Raw genomic sequence first — 6,543 nt, 5'->3', positions numbered from 1 at the left:
TAACATTTTGAAATTTTCCAAGTGATCAATGGGGTCAGACAAACCTTCGTATCTCTCAAAGGTGGGCATCTTGAATCTACTAGGCAATGGAGCTTCCATGATCTCTTTGCTGAATGGAGACTCCGCGGACTTTAGGGATGTTTCACCATAGTAGGGCCTGGTTCTGCCTTCTTTCATCATCTTCTCTATGTAATCTATCTTCTTTATTCTTTCCTCGAGCTCGGTGGATCTTTATTGGTTGACATCCACGCTATTTGCATCTTCTACCTTCTTATTGGGGTGAGTTTTCTCTTCTTTCTCCATTAGTTCGTCAGCTTGTTTGTCTGCGCTGGGTTTCTCTTACGATCGGGGAAGGACGTGCCCTTCTTGACTCTTCTGTTGTAAGAGTTGGTTGAGCATGTCCTTCATTTCCTTCTGGAAGGCAAGGAACTCCTCCCTACTAACACCAGATGAGTCGGAGGTCCATTGGATGGATTGGGATGGTTCTTTGGTATCAGGGAAGGAGGTAGAATTGCGCGAGGTCGGCATTGCTTGAATGTTTGAAAGTCGAGAGCAAGATAATATCGCCTCCTAAAAGTAAGTTCCCACAGACAGCGCCAACTGTTGCGGGGTAAAAAATAGTTGGGATGCTCCTTCGACTCTCGTTGACCTGAAAGAAGAAAAGAACAAAGGCTTGGAGGACCCGAGGTGTACTCCGGGGGATCACTCCGATGCCTAAGTAAGAGGAAGGCTTTTAGGAAGGCTAAATGCAACAGTAGAATAGTGTTATGTGACTTACCTTTGCCTGTACTCCCAATCCCTTCTTATAGGGGCTTGAGTTGACCGATGGTTGGCTCGGATTTATTGCGTGGGGGCGCGAATCACTCTCCGGCCATAAGTGCGTGCGCCTATTACTCTGTTTTAAAGGGCGTCGGCGTGAATCCTCCTCTTTATTAGGTCGGAGCTAATCACTCGTCAGAAAGTCAGACCTGGAGAAAGTATGAGACAGGCGTTGACCTGCCCTTATTAGCATGATTTATTATGGGCATATCAGAACTAAAATAAAGATTTCTTTAGTGCACTCACTGACATTTTTCACTTATGCAGCTTTGAAGAGAAACATGACAATGAAAATACAGAGAAAAGGGCATTTCTTCTTGACAACAACCCCCACCTCAACATGCTTCAACGCAATTCCTAATGGATCCTAATGGATTATGTAAATTAAACACACAATAAGGTGACCTGTTGTTGTGAATATGAAAGAAATATTGCGCATGGGTTATCCACGACTCGGCAAGAAATGTATGATACCTTCAACCAATCTTACGTGTCCCAATGATTTTTTTTTTTTTATTTTTTTTTTGACTTGTTTACACAGATATGTAATGATAAAAGGTTGGTATGTTCACAACTCTTTTGTTGAAAGAAAAATAAGAGCTGAATTTTCAAAAAACCCGAGTCTCCCTATTTTTGCATACTCATTTATTTGTTCACAACTTAAATTCATGTGAAAAAAAATGAGAGAGAGAGAGAGAGAGAGAGAGAGAGGAGAGAGAGAGAGAGAGAGAGAGAGAGAGAGAGAGAAGACATTGAAAATATTCTAGGGCAAACCATTACTCCCTTGCGCCAACTTTGCAAGATTTTTCGGTGCAACAGACTTCAGTGTCCAATTAAATTAAGTCATGAGGAATGTCAAGAGGTGGCATATGAACATGATTTTGCCATTTTGAGATCTTTTGTTTATCATATATGTAAGCATAATTTTGGATAATTAGATTGTATTATGTAATTTTCAGCATTTAGGCAGTTACGATCATGTTTCATTTGTTAGGAATTTGTTATTATTTCCATATTATGTTTACCTATTTAGGGATCCATTATTAATTCTCCTTATTGAGTATTAGTAGAAGCCCATATAAACGTTTGGTGTGTAACCATGAGAAACATATTGAAATACTGGGCATTATTGCCCTAAATTGATCTTCATGTTTACTCTTTTCTAATTTCTTAAAGGGCCACGTGCGTGCATGGGACACGCAAAAAATGCTAATTCTTTTTTTTTTTTGGAAAGAGCCGAAAGCCACCCACTTAGCAGCCCTGTCATAAGTTTATTAATAACCCTCACTTATGGTGGAAGAATACCGTGGAAACAAAAGAACATTTGGGGCTTACATTATAACCAATAAAACACCACATGCATCAAACCAAACAAAAGAAGAAAACAAATATATACCAAAATCAAAAGGAAATCAACTAAACATACCTCATATAAGTCGTACTTATCTTATTCAAACTATACAAACATTTGATAACTCTAGGAAATTGATTACCATTTGTAAACAAATTATTCCTCCCCATGGCACTTTGTCGAGTTAAAGCATCTGCCACTTTATTCCCTTCTCTATACAAATGATTTATAGAAAAGTCTACTCCCTCCAATAAACCAATAAACTGCTCCCAAAAATCTACAAATACCATAAAGAGCATTTACTAGATTTTATCCAATTTACTATAATATTCGAATCACATTCAATGTCATTACTAGTATGGCCCAATTGTTTGCAATTTTTTATTCCTTCCATCACTGCTCTCAATTTGACTTCATTATTAAAACAAGAACCAAAATATTTTGAAAAACCAATAATAAAAGAACCGATGGGGGGCTCGTTCAGATTAAAAAATGCTGGTTCATGGACCAACATTTTTTAGGACACGTCAATTTGGAAAAAAGAGTTCAATCTGAATTGTTTTTAAATCATTTTTATTAAAATAACATTAAAATAAAAAAATTCAAAGTTTTTTAACTCAACCTTTTCTTAAAATAAAAACTTAAATATTTTTATTAAGCGGTGATGATTGAACAATTTGGGAAGGGCTAAAACTATTTCTCCATGCCTCTCTAAAGAGGCACTAGTTTGTTTATAAATAAAATATTCATGAACATATTATTACATATATATTTAGACATCGATCTTGACTGTTCAACCCCTCTTCCTATTGATGCACTGATGGACTCAGACTATTCCAAACAAATATGAATTTATCTTGAAAATGACCTGCAGTATCATCCACACAGAAAGGCAAGACAATATCATCTTTAAAACAACAGTTTATCTTGGGACTCACAAAGTGACCTGCATACTCAATTTTAATCACGTTTATTTACACATTATCTTCTTGATTTTATTGCATATAGAATGCACATACACAAATTAGTCTACATAAATTTTTTTACCAAGAAAGAGTACCAATTTTGATAGGGAAAAAATATTTAAGAGTTCCAGAAGCAATGATTCAAGAAATTGATTACTCTATGACAAATGTTTTTAATAGAACTGACAAAATGCACTTCCACCCCATAACATCCACAAACATATAGCAAGCACAGCCTCTTCTCAGCTTAAAATGGCGGTCCTGTTTTTTGACAACATACACACAAGATCAACCAAGCCTGCTGCAAAGATTAACCTACCATTATCCTGCGATCTAATTCGACCAGAATAAGATAGAAGAAGCTGGTAAAATAACCCAAGTTCATGCTTTTCATAAGCCATTTGTTCAGTCTCTTCTGTTGTGCATGCATGATTGTGCGAGACGTGAGCATTATTTGGATCATACAACTCACAGACCTCACATATTTGGTGACAAACAATTCTGATACCAAAAAAAGTACCCATTTTATCGGTTTTCACTAATAATCCACTAGCGTAAACAGTTCGCATAAGCAAACTATAACAGGGAATTGTTTAGAAGATGGCATACTTATTGTTTAGCCCGTCAAAATATTTAGATGGATCATTTTCAATCAAAGGATGCTGCTTCCTTCCGAAAAAAGAAAGTCCAGAAGGCCCACCATCAGGCAGCAGCGCTAGCCTCACAGCACTTTCAGCCCCATCCTCGGCAGTAAATCTGCCGGTGTTGAAGTTAATGTCTGTTTTGACAAAGCCGGGACAGACACAATTGATGCAGAAATTTGGGTACTTCTTCGCCAGAATCCTTGTATAGGCATTCAGGGCTGCTTTTGAGACTCTATAGGCAGGCATAAAAGACCAGCTTTTGCTTTCCAGCAAACCATCCTTAGCATCCTTTAGAAAACCGTTCAACACCTCATCAACTCTCTCTTCTGTGAGGCCTTCAGCATCACTTAGTATTCCTCTCGCCCACTCATTTGACATATTCTGAAACAACATGATTGTAGAAGGGCTGAGCCTTTCCAATGAATCCATAAAAACAATCTCAATATAATTGTGAAATAAGGATTCCAGATCTACAGGAAAGTAAAGCTGGGAAGAAATAGTTCACAAAATCTCTTCACCAGTATTGACGCTGGCTAGGGCTAATGCTGATTGAAGGGAAAAATCTCAACAATTTGCAATTTTGCATAGAAACAGGATCATAAATAAATAAAACAAATGAAAGTAGGGAAAGTTTTTAGGGATATAATTTCCAGGAAAACATGCAGCCTATGTACAAACTCTTATCTCATACAAGTCAATAGCTTTTATACCTTCAATTGCCCCATGGAGGAGGACACGTTTACAATCCTTGCAGAATCGGATAATTGGAGGAGGGGAATAAGAGCGTCAATCATTCTTTTGGCACCATAATAATTTGTTTTCAGGCACGGTTCTGCAGATTCGTAAGTCTGTTTCACTATATTGTTCCAATTCACTCCATCTGGCTGCATCAGCAAAAGTAAACTCATAATCTTGCTAGCTATTATATACTAGGGTGAGCATTAAACAAGTTCAGTTAATTAACCGAATTAATCGAAAAAATTCAATTAACAGATTTCCAAAACTGAACAATTACTACGAATAAGTTAATAACCGACCATTCCCAGGCTGACGATATTTTCAGTTAATTCGGTTAACCGAATGTAACCAAACCAGATTGATATACTGTTGGTCCACTGCCACAACAAACAAAAGCCCCCTAATTTGGCATCTTGCCATTTCAGATTTCAATGCCTTCTGATAAAATCAAGTTGAACAACAATTTCCAAGCGAAGTGCAAACTAAAGTCTAGCCACTAGAAATTGCTTTTCCTTGAAGTTGCTTTCCACTATGAACATATCTTAAGTAATAAGTATTGAGATATATTTATAAAAAAATAAAATACATACCCTACTAACCGAAGCTTTAAAGGCATCAACATCTTCTACTATGGCTCCAGTAATCCCGGCATTGTTCACCTGCTCAGATTTCCAATTTTTTGAATTTTATTCCCAAAAAAGAAAGCAATGGAAGTAAGACAGGATAAAAGAGTGCAGCAGGGAACAAGGAAGGATAGCATAATTGCAAACAAAATTCATGATTAATGTAGTAGATAAATAAAAATACATTACAAAGCACTAAGCAATCCCTAAAAACCATGTGAACCTTCCAGGGCTTACGCATAAATTTGTCAAACGTAAGTAATCCTACAGCCAAGAGAACCATATTCATTTCTTTGTTGACTTGCCAAGTTGCCAATTATATAGTACACAATAACACAACACAGGTTGTACCCCGCAAAGATCATTATATTCTTATATAGGAAGCATACGCTATATTTGGATTGGGCGATGACCTAAATCCAAGTTATTGGGCAGCTGAAAGTATCACATGAAACTAGAACTCAAGATTTTTTTTAATTGGACGAATGCACGCACGCACACACTTGAATAATGTTCAAGATAAACAAAAATCATTTTTGAACTAGAACTTCCTAAACGAGTTCCATAGTAATAATATGAGGCAGAACAACTCAGAATTCCAGGTTTGGATCTTTCTCTTTATATCTGGATTTTAAAGGACAAAGGGCAGTTGGGTATGATCTACATGATTCAAATATTTAGAAAATCATCATCAAACCAGAAATCCCAAGTGATTTCAAATCAATACCAAGATGTCAAGCCTTCCAAATCTGTTTTTGATGAAGTCTGCGAGTGAAGCAATGCTAGCTGGATCAGTCACATCGAGCTGATGAAAAACCACAAGATCAGATAGACCAGATTTCTTGAGTTCTTCAACAGCTTCAAGGCCTCTCTTCTCATCTCTGGCTGTTACCACCACGGTCACCCCATTAGAAGCCAACTGCCTACATATCTCCAACCCAATCCCCTTATTTGCTCCTGTTACAACTGAATACCTGGAGAGAGAGAGAGTGAGAGAGAGAGCGAGCAGTGGAGATGTTAATTAAAACAGTTGGAGTTAAGATTTACGGTGCAGAAAGGCCGTGGAGAACAGAGTACCTGTTTGATGGAGGCAAGGTGCGTGCTTCTGCCATGACTGGTGTTCTGCGCCTGGTATCTGGCAGAGATGTTTGGAATTTGTGTAGGGTGCCCCTTTTGTGAGGCCCATGTATTTGTTGACTTTCCAGTGGAAGCAAATTAGAGCTTTTCCGATTTTATTATTATTTTATAATAAAATATAAAATAATACTAGGGAATAATTTTCCCAATCTAGGGTTTATGTAAAGCTTGGTAAGTTAGGAGATTTAGTCAAAACCTGATTTCTTTATTCATTTAAATTTCATATCTTGGTCCGATTTAAACAAATCTCGCAACTTGATCCTGCG

At 37.3% G+C, this 6,543-nt stretch overlaps 1 pseudogene; it reads right to left on the bottom strand.

The window, feature by feature from the left end:
* Positions 1-3,501: 3,501 nt before the first annotated feature.
* LOC131165905 ((+)-neomenthol dehydrogenase-like) lies at positions 3,502-6,319 on the bottom strand (annotated as a pseudogene).
* Positions 6,320-6,543: the final 224 nt, after the last annotated feature.

This window comes from Malania oleifera, chromosome 10, assembly GCF_029873635.1.
Source record: "Malania oleifera isolate guangnan ecotype guangnan chromosome 10, ASM2987363v1, whole genome shotgun sequence".
Taxonomy (NCBI): domain Eukaryota; kingdom Viridiplantae; phylum Streptophyta; class Magnoliopsida; order Santalales; family Ximeniaceae; genus Malania; species Malania oleifera.
This window is presented reverse-complemented; position numbering and strand designations above follow the sequence as displayed.